This window comes from Adiantum capillus-veneris, chromosome 11, assembly GCF_014529385.1.
Source record: "Adiantum capillus-veneris isolate H3 chromosome 11, ASM1452938v2, whole genome shotgun sequence".
NCBI lineage: Eukaryota > Viridiplantae > Streptophyta > Polypodiopsida > Polypodiales > Pteridaceae > Adiantum > Adiantum capillus-veneris.
Window position 1 is genome coordinate 149,073,839 of NC_140941.1, and position 21,718 is coordinate 149,095,556.

The window sequence follows — 21,718 nt, forward strand, 5'->3', positions numbered from 1 at the left end:
TGGTGAGAGCTAGCGGGATATGAGAGTAGATTGAGAGGAAGAAGAAGTATTGTTACGAGAAAGAAGCCGTGATAATTATCTTGCGGTTAGAAAAATAATATAGCTATTTATCTAAGTCAGATTAGACTAATTCTAGCCATAAATTAAAGAGGGAAATTAGAAATGTAACTTAGATAATTACACAGTAATTATCAAAGATAGGAATCATGGTTAGGAAGTCTGGATAATTAAGGTATACACAAGAAATTAATTTATCTAATTAATGGGCCAAAATTGTCTATTTTTGAGCAAAAATCAAAGGGGGAAATTAATTAATTTACTTAGATAATTATAAAATAATCATCAAAGGTAGAAATTATTGTTAAAAACCCAAGATAAATACGTTATGCAAAGATAATTAGTTTAGCTAATTGTCTTAGCTAATATTTCCTGATTTTGTCTATAACTTACTAGAGATAGAAAACAAGATTAGAAAGTTGGGATTGACAGTACCTTGTCCTAAGTTTAAAGATGTATGTTATATAAAAGATGCTTTATAATATTTTCTTTAATACTTGATTTAAGGAATTACTATGATAGAAAGTTAAAAGAAACCATTATTTTAAGGAATTACTATGATAGAAAGTTAAAAGAAACCATTTCTTTAATACTTGATTTAAGGAATTACTATGATAGAAAGTTAAAAGAAACCATTATTTTAAATGTTAAAAAAATGTGATAGTAATTAAAAAACAAAATAATCATGTGTGAGTGCGGGGTGGTAAGTGGGGATTGACTAAAGTTTTCAATCATGGACGGGTGGACCTGATTGGTAGGTAACTATCACACTAGAAATGTTTAGAAAACTTCTTCACTTGGAATAAGAGTCCACCAGCGGGGGAAAGGCATTGGTTGAGGATACCTTAGCCCAACTTGTGGATGTTATAGGGCTGAAATAGTTTTGGACTTTTAATATGTTGTCCCGTTTTCACTGCAAGATAGGACTAGGTCTTCTTCTAGGGCTATAGTCCCAAGCCATTGTCAATGATAAAGGTCTATTCCTTGGATTTTTCTTGTTTAGAGACTCTGATTTTTGTTAGGCCTATAGACCTGTCAAGGACCCCGTCCCAATTTTGGTATTGGTGGGTTGGGGACCTTATAAGTGGTATCAGATTGCATGTTAATTAAAGTCTTGGACCTAGGGAAAAGTTTAAGGTGCTAGGTTGAAATGAGTGATCTTTGACAAATTCAATTAAAGAGGTATTTAACTGAAATGAGAGAGAGAAATAAAGAGAGAGAATTATCCCCATCTTTGCAGGAAGATTTCCATCAAGCCTATCGGGTAATGAAATGGCTAGACAAGATATTTCTCTTCCACTTGGAGAATCTGGTGGAATTTTCTCCATTGATGTAGGAGAGTTAGAAGGTTTAGAACTAAATATGAAGAGACTCAAATGGGTCGAAGATCTTCAAGTGATTGAAGTATACTTTCTCATCAGCACGGAGAATCCAGAAGAAACCCTTGTAATAGATGATGTCCAAGTATCACAAAATCAGTGGGTGTTTGATCTGATGTCTAAAATCATCTACCTAGGTAGATTTAGGCCCATAGGTGTAGGCCCGAGTTTTAGTGAACCAACAGATGTTGTATATTTTGATCCTAGATGTGATCCACCCAAAATCCACAAGATTCTAGTATAGGATTGTCATCGCCTTTATACATAGTAGGATCTTCATGGATTGTATTAACTCTTGTACATACTATGGTTCTCATGGGTATGCTATAAGCACTTTTGTTTATGGTTTGGTAATTGTCTTCATCCTATGTGCACAAGTTTTGAGTATGAGATAAGTTAAAAGCATAAGTAAGAGATATTTCATCTGGTACTAAATTCCACTAATTCAATCTCAGGGAAATACTCGCGTAAATAGCCTTACACTGTTAAGAGAAAAAATTACTACTAAAGCAAGTCCAACTCCCTACCTTCAAGGGAGAGGGACCCAATTTAGAGCGAGATACGGAAGCGTGGTTAGATGCTATGGACGACTATTTTAAAGCTGCAAGAACTGGTCAAGAAAACCAAACAATGTTGGGTATGTTCCATCTCAGCGGAGATGCCAAACTTTGGTGGAAGCAACACTGCAGAGGTAATCCCACGAGTAGTCCGACTTGGGAGAAAATGAAGCGGGCAATCAAAGAACTCTATCTCCATCCTGCACGTCAGGCTATCAAGATGAACGAATTCTTTGGTCTATGCCAGCTAGGACTCTCTCTGGAGGAGTACTACACCAAGTTTGTGTCTTTACGACGCTATGCTCCCCAGATGACCATGGAGCAACAAATTGCCCATTTCTGTGAAGGCCTCAATAAACCTTTGAGTACACGTCTCAAAGCCATGAGGCCTACATCAATTCAGGACGTCCTTCTTAGGGCTAAGCCTCTTGCAGCCGGAGGAACCAACTCTACAAGGAATTTATGATGGATTTAATAACTTTAGGGAAGAGCCAGGGGAAATTTCAACCAAGGATATCAACAACGTGGAGTAGCTGCAACAGTGAACTTGGAGCAGACCTTCCCAAAAATTAAGTGCTATGGATGCAATCAAATGGGACACTATAGAAATAACTGTCCTGAAGAGCAAAACCCTCAAACTACTGCTAGAGCCATTCCTCAAAATCATGGCTACAGTTAGTAATCCTAGAGCTCAACAACAATAATCAGCTTTGTAAACCACTATAAGTCGATAATGTAAAACTTTGAGTTACTTATATATTATAATGGTATACATTGTTTTTTTTCCCAAATTACTTAAGGAATCTAAAGTTAAATTAGCATTCAATCAAGAAATTAAGGGTTGATCTAGCAAATTAGACAGAGGTTCTCGATAGTAAGAAAAGAATTTGAATCTTGAGAATGAGATAGTTATCAAGAAACCAACTCACATTCTTTGTGCACACGATAGACTTCCTTGATAAATGACCTAGATATGAAAGTATTAATGTACGAGACTAATAGGAAGCCAAAAAGAACTCTTGGTATGATACTTCTTAAAACCCTTTACATATTGTTGGTCAACCAGGTTAGAGCATAGATGAGTACCTCTAGTGCAATAGTGGAAGCTTGTGCCGAATGCAGATTGCTCAAAATGGCAAGAACACGTCGAGCGCATTCAGATTGGCAAAGCTCGAATACATGATACTTGTTGAATGTTGATTGCTCTGAACGATCAATTAGACCGAGCGCGTTCATGTTGACAAGGTGGATAAATGGATCTTTTATAGAATGGATTTAGCCTAGTTTTTGAGATGATACAATTGGTTTGTAAAGGTTTTTAATATGGGCTCAACACTGAGAGTTTCTTGAGGGAAAATCGACTAGCAAGTAACTCCAACCAGTTTGAATCCTTGAAACTAGAAAGAATTCTTAGAGTAATGAGTAACGCTTGGTAAAGTGGAAGATTATCCCACTGAAGATGCCACTTGGGAGGATGAATTTGTCTTCTCAAACACTTTCCCAATTCCGGTTGCGATGAGGGCATCTCAAATTCTTAAGTTGGGGTGATTGCAAGGTCTCTACCTTTCTAGCTGTTGAGAATGAACTCAAGCTTTAGGAGAAAGCATTGGTCAGGCAATCAGGTAAAAACACTATCCCAAAAGCAATAAAAAATGGTATTTTTGGAATCTTAAGCACAACAAACCCTGGGCTAGAATTTTTTAGAGTTGAATTCTGATAAAAGCTTGCTTAGCTATGGCCCCTACAAGTTTACACTGTGGATTAAATTAATTAAATAAATTGTAAGGTTTTGGTAATCATTACTGTAAAAGACTTTTATCATAAAATCCCTAGATATTTACTGACAATTGCAGATGTAATCATGAAAAGGGTCAGATAATAGCAAAAAATCAATTTTGTGTATCTGGGGGGCTATGTGGGGCAGTAATGAACTTACCCAGGATAGAATTAGCAATAGAGGACGCTTGTGGAGTTGTAAGGCTACCTTGGGATGCAAGTTACTGTCATTTTCAGCCAGTGAGTGCCCAGAAACCTATAAATATGACCCCTTGCTTCACAATTTGGGATAGACACAGAGTCCTGGCCATTTCCCTCTCACCTAGAGAGAACTCTACTCAAAAGTCACTAGAGAGCAAAAACTCTAGTTGATTATCCACGGTAATTAGCTTAATCTCTTTTCACTTAGCAAAATTATATTAATTTAACTATATTTTCTTAATTAATCCAATTAATTAAGAAGATTAAACTCACTTACTCTAAATTACTCTCTTAATTCTTAATACTCTTCTGATTACTACATATAGATTAAGGATGTTAATCTGAGTAATTATTAAGCCATATTAAGACTGAAATTTATATTTTTTTATCAAAAATTAATGATAATTATACTAAATAAACTTATATTAGTATAAAATAACTAGTACATCTGTATTAGACTATCAAGATGCTAGGAAAATTATCTCTTAATTTTTTGATTAGTTTTTGTAATTAACTAGGCACAAATGAGCTATTTTCAATCCAAAAACTGATGAAAAATCACAATTATAAAATATTGCTAGAAACATGCGGTAAATTACTCATTAGTAGATAATCAATCTAAGTATTTAATTAAGCTAAAATCAACTGTTTTTAGCCATAAATTAAAGGGGGGAATTAGAAAAACTACTTAGATAATTAGCCGATAATATTTAAAGGTAAGAATCATGGTTAGGAAGTTGGGATACTTAGGGATACACAGGAAACTAGTTTTTCTAATTAAATAGGTCAAAGTTGTTTTTTTTTTAGCAGAAATTAAAGGGGGAAATTAGTTAACTTACTTAGATAGTTATATAATAATTAGTAGAGGTAGAAATTATTGTTAGGAACTCGATAAAAATACGTCATGCAAAGATAATTAGTTTAGCTAGTTATCTTAGCTAATATTTCTTGATTTTTTCTATACATTGAGAAGCAAAATTAGCAGCTTGGTTTATATAATTACACAATAATTATTAAAGATAGGAAATATGATTAGAAAGTCAAGATAATTACCTTAACCCCAAATAATCTATTTAGCTAATTATCTTAGCTAATAATATTTGATTTGGACTATAAATTGAGAAGGAAAATTTGTAAATCAGTTTACAAGTTAGCAAGATAATTACTAGAGTTATAATACATCAAAATCCACCTAGGGTAAATAATCCACAAGCAGATAAGCAATTCATAGATTACTAAATCCGAATTAGCCCTGATAATTATAATATAATTTTGGGAGAACAATAACACTATTAGGAAGCTTAGAAGAAGATATCTCACCCAGATATTTATCAAAGATACTTACTTAATCCAAAAAAATTTATTTTTGGATAAAAGGAATAAGAGAGATTATTTATTTATTTCTCTAATCAATTAAGTATCCTTTTATAAAGGCTACCACTATGCCTCCAAAAAGGACCCGAGGAAATCCTTAGTCCGATGAGGAAGATACAATGCACAAAAGGACTAGGACGTCCCATGACCATGAAGCTAGGCCTAGCTAGTCGTAGGCCTACGAAGGAGAGTCTTCAGGCGCCAGTGCAGCAGCAAATGGCTCATCAGTCTCAAGTGGGTTTTCATTATTCAATTAAGTCTTTAAGTATATATATATATTTTTTATAAGTTAACTTTGCATACGTAAGGAGTGAGAAAGAATCAGAAAAGGAATAATTGGCCGAAAATGAAAGGTAACTTCCAAGAAACCAACGTGCATTTGTTTATAAATTAAGAAAGAATTGTTTGGATTAAGGCTAGTTGAATTAGGAAAGATATGATTGATCATCCTCAAGATAGCTTGTCTCAAGACACCTCTGACTCCTTGGTATATTTTGCTGAATAATGATGGCTTTCCAGCCCCACGGATAAATCGGTTATCCCCATGAATGATGAGTTTCTACTTCGTGTCATGTCTTGATGTTTTGACATAAGTTAAGATACTGTTTTTTATCCTAGCGGAGCTGCCCGGTTGTATGGGCAACTGGTTTGGTGTATGGGCACCCTGAACCTTGGGTGGGGGTTTATCCACCCCGGATTGTGAACAAGGAACGAGTGCTATTTTTCACCCTTAGGTGGTCTTGAGATAAGAAGAGTACTGGTCGTGGTTATTATGGATAATGTTTTGATTGACAATACCATGTCTTAAGTTTAAAGATGTTTGTTTGTAAAAAGAATGCTTTTCCATATTGTCTTTAATACTTGATTGAAGGAATTACTGTGACAAAAAGTTAAAAGAAACCATTATTTTAAATGTTAAAACATGTGATAGTAATTAAAAAACAAAAGAATCATGTGTGAGTACAGGGTGGTAAGTGACGATTGACTAAGGTTGTCAATCATGGATGGGTGGACCTGATTGGTGAGGTAACTATCCATCCCTATGCACTAAAAATGTTTCAAAAACTTCTTCACTTGGAAGAGGAGTCCACAAGAGGCTGTGCCCTCATATCTGTTAGGGGGGGGAAGCGTTGGTTGAGGATACCTTAGCCCAACTTGTGGAAGTTATAGGGCTGAAATAGTTTTGGACTTTTAATATGTTGTCCCGTTTCCGCTGCGAGACAAGACTAGGTCTTCTTCTAGGGCTAGCCGTTGTCAATGGTAAAGGTCTATTCCTTGGATTTTTGTTGTTTAGAGACTCTGATTTTTATTAGGCCTAGAGACCTGTCAAGGACCCCATCCCAATTTTGGTATTGGAGGGTTGGGGACCTACATACCTATTCATTAGTCCCTTTTCTAGCGGGTAGAGGATCCCTATCTTACCCTAGGACATTAGTCCAGAATGGATGAATAATCCATTTGGCGCTTGAGAGCCTAAGCTGCCGGCACAAGCATGTCTACGCATTAGTCCTATCAATCTTCCATAGTAGAGTCGAAAAAGATCTACTTGGTGTTTGGAAGATGGCATCTTTGCAAACTTGATCCTAAGCATGCATAAGACATATTTAGGAATTTTGGGAATTTTTCAAGTCCCATTTCTTTAAAGGGTACTTGAAATTTGAGTATTGTTGTGTAGTTTGTAGATAGCATATGTTTGCGAGCCCTTGGTTATTTCATTAAAATGTATCCCTCCTTCACTAAATATATGACCATGTTGGTTCAAAATCACATGGAAGAATACATCAAACATGAAAGTTGGAAGGATGCCCTGGAAATTTATCTATCAATTTGTTCATCTGTAAAAACTACTTGATATGAATGGATTTCTTTTTTTCCATCGATATCATTGCACTAACTATATCAAGACTATCGAGAAAATCAAACATTTTTATGAAGAACATCTGAATTGATGGGATCCCAAAAGAACATGGTGATTAGAAACACCAAGACAAGTGACATTGGTATAATTGTATTGCATTAGAAATAAACTAATCTAATAATTCACATATTACAAGAAATTAAGAAACACACATATTTTTGGTTATCAATGGTGGTTGGAAAATCAAAGAGCTATTTAAAGATAATATAGGAATTGATGGTATCTCAGATAGATGGTGGTGTTTAAAAACACCAAAATAAGTAGTGAACCCTAACATTATCATTTACTGCTAGGTTTAGGTACATGTACCAAATTCCATCCTACTCTAATACATGTGATTCTTATTATAAAAAAGCTCCTTATTGGGCAGATGTGTACTCTACTTCTCTGTCTCTATATTCATTCACCACAATGATGAAAGTTAATAATGCTTCCTCTTACATCAGCTAATCCAAATAACCATGACATTGTCAAGATTTTTCTTCTTAAAAAGGCCTATGTTGTTTGATGTCATAATTGTGAAAAAGGGAAATTAAGACATTAAGTGTCATTCCTTAGTAACTAATGTTAGTCATATGATTAAAGTTTCTCATAAACTCCCAACTCCAAATACAATGTTCTCTCTCTCTCTCTCTCTCTCTCTCTCTCTCTCTCTCTCTCTCTCTCTCTCTCTCTCTCTCTCTCCCTCCCTCCTGCCCGCTTGCTCTTGTGTCAATCAATAACCATACATATTCAAAAAATACACATCGTATTTAATAAGACCTAATTTATGCATGACTTGTAAGACATGCATACACCTAGATTACTAGATATGACATATTTTTAATTAATCAAAATAATGTAGCCTTGGCAATTGCAAATAAGGAGATGAAGTTGATAACATCATGTACATGAATGCAAAAGGAGCTAACACCACTTTGGTTTAGTAATATTAGTCTTAAAAGAAGTGAAGCCAAAGAAAACCACTTTGGTTAGACACATTGGTTTTTTGGGGGAAAAGCACATATATCTTCATCTTATAATTAGTAAAATAGAACCTCAAAACTATTCACAACCATGGAGAGTCACATTAATGGCTCAATGAATCACAATGATTGCATAGAACTCATTGAGATATTGTTAACTTGAAAATCACATATGATTTTGATCAGATTCAAATTAGATTATGCAATCTCCAAACCATTTTCCCACCCATGGGCTCAAGTAAGCCTTGTCTAGCTTTGCATCACCTACAATCCTTTGTATCCCTTTGCCAATTTCTCTTGTAGCTCCATACTTGTAAAGGAGTCTTGAAAATTTTCACTCCCTTGATACTTATTCATCATCTTCTCAAATGCTTCTTGTTAGGACATGCTATGAATCCTTTGAACACCGTTTCATCTTGAGATATTCATAGATTACTTCTCAACAAGAATAGTTTTGTGTCCCACTTGCACCACATTCTCAGTGGTTTGTTGGTATTTTTATATTTACACTAGCCTTGATCAAAGGGCACAACAAGTTCTTGTGCTACTTGACTAGTGTCAAATCCATCTTTGTCTTTGCCGTCATTTTTAGTAAAATTAAAGGTTAGTGCTATTATTATTAGGAAGCATGATTTATTCCTAAGCTCTACATTCAACAATTGTACTACAAGATTTAAGCCATGTAAGAAAGATACATATGCTAGCAGGTAAGGTGAGGCATATTATCGATAAGTAAAGTATCAAAACCATCTTTGTCTTCGCCATCATTTTTAGTCAAATGAAAGGATAGTGCTATTATTCTTAGGAGGCATGAGCTATTCCCAATAGAAATTCTACTACAAGATTTGAGCCATATACAAAAGATACAGATGTCATTAGTAAGATGAGGCTCTATATCGAGTAAAGCCTCAAAGCAAGTACCTTTTGATGAAGACTAGCATGGAAGCATGAGCTTTGGTCAATATTCACCTTTTGGGTCTAAGAAATAAGGATCCTATAATGAAAATATTTGTAGCTTCTAAAATCTTGGCTAAGGATTCAACTTTGGTCAACTTGGGTTAAGGATCCAACTTTGGTCAACTTGGGTTAAGGATCCAACTTTGGTCAACTTGGGTTCAAGATCCTCTTTGCAAGTTCAAGGTACCTAGGCTATCATATGCAACATGCATATGTTTGAGGCTCACTTGAAATTGGACCTTGAAGTTAAGGCCCATTGCAAGTGCATCTTTTACTCAAGGTCGAGCCTCTCATGGAACTACCCCATGAAGAGTTCAACCCTAGCAGTTGGAGAAACAAGGTCCCATGCCTCTTGGTTGCTTGGGTGTTCCTCTCTTGCAAGTGCTAGATTAAGGGGGCATCAAACTTATAATTGAGTCCCTAGTTAATAAGTTCAATTGAGGCTCAAATGCTGATGCTCAATTATCAATCGAAATCTCAATATCAACGTGGAAGGGAGCTAAAATGAGCTTCAACTTGGAAAGTAGCCTTGGGATTTTGACAAAAAGGTTGCTAGAAAAAGAATATTTATGGTGGTTAGGATGTGCACACAAGAAATCTACGTACATAGAAATCTAGAATGAGCTCATTAGGTTGAAAGAGCTAGAAACCTAGAACTTAGTGTACGAAGGCTCATGTCCTTGATGTACATTAGCATATAGAGGTCACCGGCCATGAGCTTGAACTTCACATACTGAAACCCAACTTTCATTTTCTATATCCACTATATGGAGGCAAGGCTCAAATATTTAGTCTATGAGGCTCAAAGCTTTAGCATAAGCCTCACTTACATGTTCTATAGTAGCTACATTGAGCTCATGAAACTAGACTCACATTGGAGTGCTACACAAGAATATCAAGGCAAGGCTTGAACTGAGGTTCAAGTTTCACTCGCTAAAACCTTGAAATTCAAGTATCAATCCCCAACTAATTGTCCTAAATTAGCATATGAATGTGAGTATTGGACTAAGGAAGAATATTTAAATTCAAGTGTAAGACCCCACATGATTGTCTTAAGTTACCATACAAATGTGAGTCTCCAATCAAGAAGCAACTTGGAAGTTAGTTCAAATCTCCATCTCAAGGATTTGTTAGAGGATCATATTTAAGTTCCAACCTCCACTAAGAAAGACCCATGAGCCACTTAAGTTCAAGATTCTTCCAAAGCCTTAAACTTAAGTGTGAGCCTCTACCTTCGAGGATCCTTAGTAGAGGCTAAAACTAATTAAATTTGAGCCTTTATTGAAGCACATGTTCTAACCTTTGCAAGTTTAAGTTCAATACTCTCACGGTTGCTTGAAGGCTCTTTGATCCTCCTCTAAGAAGGTAGAGGCTCAAGCTACTTAAATTTGAGCCTGTATTGAGGCACAAGTTTAGGGATTTAACTTCAAGTCTCTGCCTTAGAGGCTTCTTAACACTAGTCCTGTAAAAAATCAGCCACTTTTGTGGCTTTTTGAGACCTTTGTAAAACAATTCTCAACACTATGTTAGTTATCTAAATAGAAAATGGTTTCAGGGAATTATGACCAACACTTAATATGAGTTGATAAAAAATAGTATATAGATAAATGAAGGTCTGAAGATGTCTTTTCGTTGCCATCTTCTACAACTAATTTGTGTGGATGGACAATTTTTTTCTATTTTCTTTTGAAAGTAAATCAAATCATTGGTAAGCAGGCCCAAACTTCTTTGAAAAATCCCTCAATAGGTATGTGATAGATGTACCAAGATTTTTTAACCCATATACAAAGACTGTTGACATTTCTTACTTCTCCAAGTTAAGTGTTGAAGTGCAGTTTTACGTAAAATTTACTAATTTTAGAAAAGTAAATTTTTTATTTTTGAGCTTTTCATGTATATTGTGTATTTAGAAACATTTTTCATATCTTGCACCCATAATTCAGAAGTTTCATGAAATTTGGATGTCATATACAAAAGTTATGTTTCATTTACTAGAATCCTGATGTGAGCCATTTTTGTGGTTTCAACCAGTTTTGTGGCTCATTACAAGTCTAGTGTTAAAGGCTCGAACTTAAGTTCAAGCCTCCTTTGGGGTAGAGGCTCAAGCTAGTTAAATTTTAGCCTATACTAATGCACATGTTTATACATTTATTGCTCAAGGTTAAGCTGAAGCCTCTCCCTTGAGGCTACTTAGATTTCAAGCCTCCTTTGAGGTAGAGGTTCAAGAAACTTATTTTTGATCTTCTTGTGAAGCTCAACTTTGGACCCTATTTAAGGTTAAGTTCAAGTATCTCCCTTTGAGGTTTCTTAGAGGCTCGAACTTAAGTTGGAGCCTCCTCTCAAGTAGAGGTTCAAGATGCTTAAATTTGATCCTCTAGTGAAGCAGAGAGGTTGGACCCTATTAAAGCTTGAATTGAAGCCTTTCCCTTTGAGGTTGCTTGAAGGCTTGAACTTAAGTTCGAGCCTCCTCTCAAGTTGAGGCTGAAGCTGCTTAAATTGGAGCCTTTACTAAAGTGCATGTTCTAGCCTTTGCTATTGTTAAGTCCAAGCCTCTCCATTTGAGGCTTTTTAGAGGTTCAAACTTAAGTTCGAGCCTCGTCTCAAGTTGAGGCTCAAGCTCCTTGAATTGGAGCCTCTACTAAAGCGCATGTTCTAGATTTTACTATGGTTAAGTTTAAGTTCAAGCATCCTCTCAAGTTGAGGCTGAAGGTGCTTAAATTGGAGCCTCTACTGAAGCGCATGTTCTAGCCTTTGCTATTGTTAAGTCCAAGCCTCTCCATTTGAGGCTGCTTAGAGGTCTGAACTTAAGTTCGAGCCTCGTCTCAAGTTGAGGCTCAAGCTCCTTGAATTGGAGCCTCTACTAAAGCGCATGTTCTAGCCTTTACTATGGTTAAGTCCAAGCATCTCCCTTCGCAGCTGCTTAGAGGCTCGAACTTAAGTTCGAGCCTCTTCTCACATTGAGGCTCAAGGTGCTTCAATTGGAGCCTCTACTGAAGCACATTTTTTGGACTTTACTATGGTTAAGTCCAAGCCTCTCCCTTCGTGGTTACTTAGAGGCTCAAACTTAAGTTCGAGCCTCTCCCTTTGAGGCTGCTTAGAGGCTTGAACTTAAGTTTGAGCTTGTGATGATGTAGAGGCTCAAGCTACTTCAATTTAAGTCTCCACTCAAACAAAAATTTGAAATTTTATTGTGAATGTAAGCTCAAACCTCTTCCTTCACATCTTCTTAGAGAGGCTAGGGTAGAAGCGCAATTTTCTTAAATTTAAGCCTTTATTGAAGCACAAGTTGGGGTCATTTACTAAGGTTAAGTCCAAGATTCTCCCTTAAAGGCTCCTTAGACGCATGAAATTAGGTTTGAGCCTACTCTAGGTTAGAGGCTCAAGCTACAAAGTTGCTTAGAATACTAAGATTTAGTGAAATCCCACCTTCAAAATTTGAAGATTAGCTTTTTTAACAAAGTTGTAGGAAGGAAAATCTACAGGTCCTTGAGATTATAGTGTATTTATTTGCAAAAAAATACCTGTACCTATTATATTTCCACTAAAGGTTTTCTAAGATCTTTAAGAAAACAAGTTTTGTTTGAGTACTACTAGTAGTCTTTAAGCACTTTGTATTCACCTAGGAAAAATTAATTACCTATTGAAATGTAGTTGTACTTGGCAGTCTAATGGATACAACTAGTGGTCCCCATGTCAAGCATCCCTCATCCCATCTAGTCTATCTACCTCTTATGTTCGTAAACATGTATGGGCTTATTCGCATGCTGATTGCAGCACCTCCCTCAATACCTATTACCTCTTTCTAGTGTTTGGGAAAAATCATTTTTCCAAACATACAAAATTCCTTTCCTTGAGTTTTCCAAGAGGAAATTTTAGAAAATTAGGCTACTTTTTCAATTCTTTACACTATTTTTCTCGATTATAGGGCAGAATTTCTCCTTTTCCCCTTGTCCTCAACAGGAATTTTGGAAATCGAAAACGGCATGATATTAAGTTGAGACACAATTTTCCCGAACAGTGCCTCTCTCTCTCTCTCTCTCTCTCTCTCTCTCTCTCTCTCTCTCTCTCTCTCTCTCTCTCTCTCTCTCTCTCTCTCTCTCTCTCTCTCTCTCTCTCTCTCAATCTCTCAAGCACGCGTGCGAAAAGGCCCACATGCACATCCAAACTTCAAAGGTGCAATAGTTATATTATTCAAATGTAGAAGTTCTTTATGCACAATGCAAACATTCAAAGAGTCCACACTCTGAGCGGCATTGAAACGATAAACGAGTAGATGAATGTACGTCTAATAGTGACAAGTGATAAAGGAGTAGATGAAGTTTAACTTACAAGTTTTGAATGTACGTTTGACAGCGATTCTTGTGGGTTTCTCTCTAGCCATTTCTTTTCAATGCTTCCTTGCAGTTGTCCTCCACAGTCAGCCCCTAGCCAAGGCCTCCATCCACCTTATCAGTAGCACAGAGTTATGCAGTAGGTTTCCCACCTTCTTGGGACTGCGCTTCACCCCTTAGGCCCTATGCATCTGCTTACCCTACATTCTAATACCTGTTCATATGAACATACTTGCCATCCACGGTCACCAACACCAAGGTCGGAGCTACACCTGTAAGGTCGGGCATCCCATGCCACCGGGTGTTCCCTGCCTTCACCAGGCAATGTATGTGTGATGCTATGACCAACAAGTTGTTTCTGGGTGGTGGTGCAGTCGGAGCTAGTTTCCGCCAACAAGCTGTGGGAGCTCTAGAAGGTAAAAGGTGTAGCAGATGGGAGATCTAATGGACAAGCTAGGAAACAAGAAGTAGCAGAGCCCTGTTGGGATTGAATTGGTCAAGCCAATCATAAGAGAATTTCCTATGGAAATATAAGCATTTAGGTCCTCGAAGTCAGCTTGATGTACAATGAATTTTCTGATTACTACTATTTGACATTGTTTTTGTTTTCATTTCAAAAGATATGGATGTGTATTAAGTGTCTGATGTTGTAATATTTCTTGAAGTATAATTAATGGTCTAGTTACGATTGTTTGACTCTCATAGGGTAAATGGATAGCATTGTGATGTTTTGCTTGATGTACAATTAATATTCTGGTTGTGATTGTCTCTTTTTTTTTTAATCTCAAAAGATATGGATGTGTATTAAGTTTTTTGTGCTGTAATAGTTGTAGCTCTTGCTATTGTTGCGGACCACCTTGCTTTCCATTTACAAGCAAAAAGTCATCTTGCGTGCCCTATGCACAGAAGAAACCATTATAGTATTGCAAAATATAGATGAGGCCATAAGAAAAGTAAATGAACCTGATATCCTCATGTGGATCTTGTTGGACATATTTGGAAAAATACATGGCGTCGACTCCGAAGAGAAGGCAATGTAGAATTGTGTGAAAGGGAGAAGCTAGCCGACTTTGATTATCAACACAGAACTCGCACCATTTTGGGAAGTAGGCAAGTTGCATACAAGGATTTAAAAGATTTGGCACCAGCTTCTGTTGATTACGTTGACTGCAGCTATGGGACGCAATATGGAACGAGCAAAAGGTGAGGAGCAAGTGCATGAGGGGACTAAATGAGACACTTCAAAAAAGAGTGCGCATCCCCCAAGACACAGCCGGCTGTATCATCTGAGCAGCCAGATGTTACAGGGGTAGGGGTAATTATGCACATTGTTTCCAACTCCATGTGTGCACATCTCATCAGCATTCCACACGAGGCATTGATTGAAGGACAAACAATTGGTTCAAAGGCCTTCGGTGAAGTAAAAGAGTATAAACTATGAGGGATTTATTTTCTTTCTGAGCACGTAATATATTGTGGGAATTTGTCTAAGGGAAACAACAGCTTCAAGTTCAAGAGCTTTCAAACAGAGCAAGGCATGAAAATATTGCACCCAACAATCGTCGGGTGCATTACTTTCATGAATGAGTCGCCATGGATTACAATATTTCCTTATTATAATGGCAGCTCACTCGGCGACATGCTCTTGAAGTTTCTTTTCAAATACAAAGAATTTGCTAGAGCAATGTAGCTTGGATCAAAGGTGGAAAACACCCCCTCTCTTGACATGCGACTAAGCCCAAGAGTAGCTTGCCAAGGTCAAGGAGGTTGTGATGAATATACCCCACATTATGCATGATTTGGTGGATGGCATGGCTACTGCACATACGATGGGCATTATTCACACAAACCTACACCTATTTAATGTAGTGGTGGACTTCATTAAATATTTGAAGGCACGCATCTGCATCATTGATTGGGGACTTTTGCTAAGTACACCCAAAAAGCGATTTTCACTTAATTTTGTATATGAGGTAAATAAAAACCCAGAAAAGGTGGCACATGCTCAATCTATTATTGATTGAGAGCAACAGAAGCAAAGATGGTTGGCGCTTGAGTTATATGATCCCCTTTTGAAGATGCATATACTCCGGAAAGTGATGTCTACGCTCTGGGATACTTATTGCAAGTGCCATATGATTTTTGGAAGGCCGTGAAGGATCTCTGGATGGGTGGCAGTACCCATGAAAAGTCCACTATCAAAGCCATACTTTATAGAGCCAAAAACTGGATGTCCCTGCCGAATCACGAAGAGAGAAAATCTATGATTCAAGTGGCAGAGTTTTTTAGACCATTGTAGACTGAGCCAGCAAGGGTGCAACACCCGCTAGTTGAGCTCTCTCTGTCGTTTAATCCAATTTTGTAATTGAACATGGTTTTTATATTTGAAATATGTGGTCAAGATAATTTGAGATGTGGTTAAGATAATTTGTTTGGTCTCATGTTTGAGACGTACTTGTATTTACTGGACTGATTATTGCATTCCATCTTTCAATCTTTGAGGCCAATGAGATGTTTGTCTTATGTATTAATATTTCATTCACCAAATTTCTTATATCATCTATATTTTTGTGGATATGACAGACGAACAAGATAACAAGCAAACATGAGGTGGCTAGAAAGGCATACAAGCAAATTAAAGCTATCACACAAGGTTTGACTGCCTGCCAAGCAACTAGAATGGACTGCATGTCCAAATGAGAAAATCCCAGTCATGCCCAACAGAGTGACATAAACAAACAAGTCACAAAGGATATGAGCAAAGAGATATGGTCGTGCCCAGAAGGTGAGATCAAGAAGGGAAGATGGAAGGTGTCAAGGTGCCAAAATAATGACATCAAACTTAATGCTTAATGAATCTTCCTGGAGGTGTACCTCCATCCGCTCCATAATGCAGATGCACCACTCTACTTTGCTGAAATACTTTATATGCATTTTATTCTGGATAGGCCAATGCAGATGTCATTGTTAGCACCTATGGTATACGTGAGGAGACAGTGACATTCACAAGACAAGAGCTTCATCTTATGGTGGAAGGGGCTAGAATGGAGTTGAGCAAGGTCAAGGAAAGCATGGGGTCACATCTTGTAGAGAAAGAGCAAGAAGTAGTGAGACTATCGCAAGCGCAGACTACCCCCTCGACCAATGCAAGGGTTGAAGTGCAACTTAAAAAGATTAGTCAAGATGTGCAAGGCCTTTCTCAATGTTTAAATCCTATACGCCAAGGCAATCACATCTCCCACTTTTTAACAAATCCTGAGATTGTGGGAGTCTCAAATGTGGCTAGCAGCTCCTCGGGAGTTCCTCCACCAAGCAATGTCTCCTATGCTACAAAGTCTCCGATGGTTGGAGAGGCCATTATATGTTTCCATGTGGACACTATTACCATCTTATATGCTTGGTGAGGCAAACGCAAAAATGTCCACATGAACGTGTGTGGTTTAGCACTTAATGAAGGCCTATATATCATACTTGGCATGGCCAATGAATACAAACCATCAGGGTTGCAAGAGGAAACTCCTAATGTACTTCAAAGTCTATTCAAAGATGAAAACTAATTGTAATCTTTTACTAATGACACTCTTTTGCAAATTCAATAAAACTCTTGCTTAATCTTCATTGTCATCATTTTCCAAGATTCTGTCATCTATGTCTACTTTGTCGCATGCTTGATTGAGCTCATCCGAGTCTATGTTTAAGATTTTCCTCCAGATCAAGGCCTATGCACAGCACAGGTCCAATGTCAAAGTGTTTGTCTTCTACATACTCTCAATCGTACATCCATTTGGGCATATCTTCTTCATATTCTTCGCTTTCAATGTGCCGCAAAATTTTTTCATTGCAGTACATGTATACAAGTTTATTTGCATGGTCTACAAGAAGTCGATTGTGAGTAGTTTTGTGAATATATTTGTACATGCTCCAATTTCTTTGTGAGCTTGAATTCAAAGAACACTGGCTTAAAACCTTCATTGCAAGGATACACAACAAAGCATATTGTTCTCCACCATTCATCATCCACCCTTTTCATGCAGGTTGCTCTTTTGTCATTTGTTGAATAAGAGAGTTTGAAAATAGACCTTCTTTCAATCGAAAGGAGGACATTTCTTTTATGCATCTTACACGATCGTCAACATTGGCATAGAAAGTGTTTACCACTATGTAAAAATCATGAACCACTTCAACATTGGACATCAAGTCCATATTCTAGTATTCAGGATCTAATATTCAAGTATTCAAGATCTAGCATGTAAGCAACACTATGTAATGGTGTATGCACTCCAATCCATCTAGCATGAAATTACTTAAGAGCACTTTCCTTTGTCGATGAGAGAATGGAACACGCCAATGATTTTCCACCACCGACTGTTCTAATTTTTTAGAACACTCCAAACTCCTTTGGACAGTCCACCATTGCATCCATACTTTTCCAAGATCTGGTCAAGATGCGTATGGAATACATAACAGGAATCATTACATGATATGCATCCATCACACTACTCCACCAAGTTTTTGTCGTAAATGCTATCCTCAAGACTTTGATTTTCTCTTTCACTTTTCCATTTTGCTCGCTCTCCCAGTCATGAAATGCCATACATGTAAATGTAGTTATGAATGCATCTTTTTTTTGAAGAGAAGAATCTGTAGAAGTAAGTGAAAAATGTAGTCTTTGCAGGTAGTTTTAACATAACTGACATGCAAGGTCAAAAAATATCTAATACTCTCTGTCTTTTGAGCATAAATCTCAGAAGCTGGCAAGCAGTATCAACAATAGAGGCAAACCACTTGGTATCGTCACTTTTATACCAATCTTTTAATACAAGATTCAAACCATGTGTATTGCACCTAGAAGAAAAACATCCGGGTACCGTCGCTTCAAGATTTTTCCGTATTCTTGTAATTCTTTGCATTGTCTATCAAAATTTGGACTACAAGTTTAGCACCCACTTCCTCTATCATGGAGGCAATTACATCAGCAATGTAAACCCCAGACTCAATTGAACCATGTGAATCCACAACACGAACAAATGTTTCACCTCTAGGTGAAATAATCGTTAGATTAATTAGTGGTTTTCTTTGTACATTGGACCAGTCATTGTGGTTGACTATAGTACATCCAGAAAGCTCTATATTACTCAAAATTACCCTTTGAACACGTTATTTTACTTGAGCATAGCATTTATCCAATAGATCACTTCCCATAGCATGGTATATGGATGGTGAAAACCCTTATCCAAACGTACCAATTTTCTTCTATGCTCTCTTCCAATGCTCATTGTCCACCATCATCATAGCACTTCCTGATAAGTAAATCGCTTTAGCAAGAGCGAGTTGTGAATCATCAAGTAGACCGTTACGTAAGCTTTCTTGCAATGAAGTTTGACGCATAGACACCTTTTTCTAGGTCAAATTGACGCTTCGATGAAGATGCATCATGAATTCGGAGTGCAGGCCGATGATGCTTCCGGAGTTTGTTGGTTAGAACCAATATGTTATGGTATCCCTGAGACATTAGTAGTAGACGTGTAATGTTTCTTTGAATCTTTCTTTTGAATTTCTTCCCTCAAGCATTCCACTACAAGAGGTTGTGTGCATTTCTGACGTTTTTAGAGACGGAAATACATTGGGTTTTTATACTTCCCGGCGTCGCTAAGACTGTCACTAATAGCATCACTACCGGAACCTCGCTATACATGTTGCTATCCAAGTCGCTATATACGTCTCTATATAGCAATGCAGATAGCGACGGTTGCAGGCTTTCTATAGCGACGCTCATAGCGACATTGCAGAGCCTTATATAGCGACGCCCGAGAGAGAATTTTTTTTTGGGTGGCAAGGCATTCAATCAACCATATTGAATGTTTCAATAATAGAGTAGACCTAAATGAATCCAAGATAAGCCTAGATTCACCTTTGAAAGAAAGTGCAAGGTATAGACCCAAAGTAGTCACCCATAAGACAATATAACCATTAACTCCATCATCCATAGTATTGTTTGCAGAATAAAGATACAGAACTGACAAAAGTAAATTGATGAAAGTAAATCAATGACAATTGTACACATCATAGGAAAAATCACTTTACTGTTAAGCTTTGCAAATGTTAGCTACAAAACCATTGTCATTATTGAGAAAATATACATGGTTTTCCAATAGTTACTAAAAGATGTATACACGTCATCTCATTATACTTGCTATGACAAAAGGGAACTAATGCTATCTAGCTACAGCTAGACCGACGTCGTCTAATCAGACTTCTTATCGTGTCCAAGCGGCGTATCTCTCAGATTCTGCAGAAAACAACAATAAGACTTTCTGTAAGTATAAACATATAATTTACAAAACAATACAACAAATGGAAAAGAGTAAACCCTAATACTAACCATGCCGCCTTGAGAACTCAAAATTTTCATCAAGGCATTTAAGCCCTTTCTACCTGCGTACTCGCGCTCGTACAGTGTGGGGTCATGTCCTGTCTCATCGACCACTGTTAAAAACATACAAAGAATCCATTATGTTTAGAATTGCAAAGTACATAGACGTAACTACCAAACCTAAAGAGCAATGCAAAAACACCTACAAAATCGTCCTCAAATGATGCCCACCCGCCGCTCCCCAAGTGGTGCGAGCTCCTGCCTCTACTCGCGCTTTGGTTGCCTCCTTTTGTTGCCTCCACTTGTTAAGATTCTCGCGTGCTGCTCGCTTTGCATTCTTCCAATCTTCTTTGGCCATCCAATCTGGTCTATTCCACCCATGCTTTATTGATTTATTGCTTTTTGTACTTCAGAACGCTTGTGCTTGCAATATTCGCGCATTCGAACCTTCATCGGGTCTTCATTGAAGCGCTCATCCTGACTTGACACGAGAAACTCATCATGCAACATGCTGATGACTCTGTCTTTTAATTCACTTGGCACTTCACTCCAAGTGTTTAGTATGTAGTGTCTAAACACCTGAGAGCAAAGACCACGCATGCGCGAGATCACCTTATTGCCTTCATCATCCAAGATGATACCGCCGCTGATGTCGACGGAGTACGACAAGCCCTCTCGCCTGTGACGCGTGAACCTAGGTGTCTCGACAGGGGTCTCTAGTGGTGTCTCGATGGGGGTACGGACGTCAGGTGTCTCCACTGGAGTCTGGGTCCCGAAGCAAGGAGTGTCGTCTGGGGTGACTCTTGGAGGAGTAGGTAGTGGTGTGTAGCCAGGAACGATCGATAGCCATGCAAAACCTAGCATAGATGGCGATGCCGTGGATGGTGTGGGGTCGGGCAAAGAAGGGGAAGGTAAAGAGCCTCATTGAACACGAGGCGATGTTGAGGCATCAGTGGTAGCATCTCCACAACAACCGCCGCTGCCACCACTAGAGCGTCGATGCCTAGACAAGTGTGAAGATCGTCTCATCAACATCGAAGCTTCAAAGCACACCGAATGATTCGATACAGAGGGAGACACTGCAGGAGTAGAACAACGTGATGGTGCTCCAGAGCGACGATGATCCTTGTACCACCTCCTCTGCTAGGGTGACAAAGAAGAAAGAAACTCATTATCATCCATACCTGCATTAAACACACGGACATTTAATCTTAATATTGAATGGAGAAGAAAACATGGACAAGTTATAATCTATACTATAGATAATAGGGAGAGGGATTCTTGTGTAGAGAGAGAGAGAGAGAGAGAGAGAGAGAGAGAGAGAGAGAGAGAGAGAGAGAGAGAGAGAGAGAGAGAGAGAGAGAGAGAGGACTCATAAAGGGGGAGAGATTTCTGTGTAGAGAGATTCCTGTCAAGTTCTTGTGAATTTTTCTCCTGTGTGCATTCTACGTATCTTGTAAAAGGATGAAACTTGTAGTGCGATGGAGACTGAGGCTGCAATCGCGAAAGAGGTGATCCATCCCTACTCATAGATGTAGCATCTATGAGCAGAGACGGATCACCTCCTTTGCGATTGCAGCCTCAGTCTCCATCGCACTCGGAGCGCATTGCTGCGTTGGCATATCAAACTATCAGACAAACTGAGGAGTTTCCCTGCTTGTGAGAACATACCTGGAGCATACTTGGAGTGGAAGCAATGACGATTAAACACAATTTAAATTTTTCAAGTATAGCATATGGAAGGAATGGACAAAAAACCACGTGAATACAATATATATTATAAAATGAAGCAAAATTGTTCAAATACAATGTTTATGGCTTTAAGAGGTC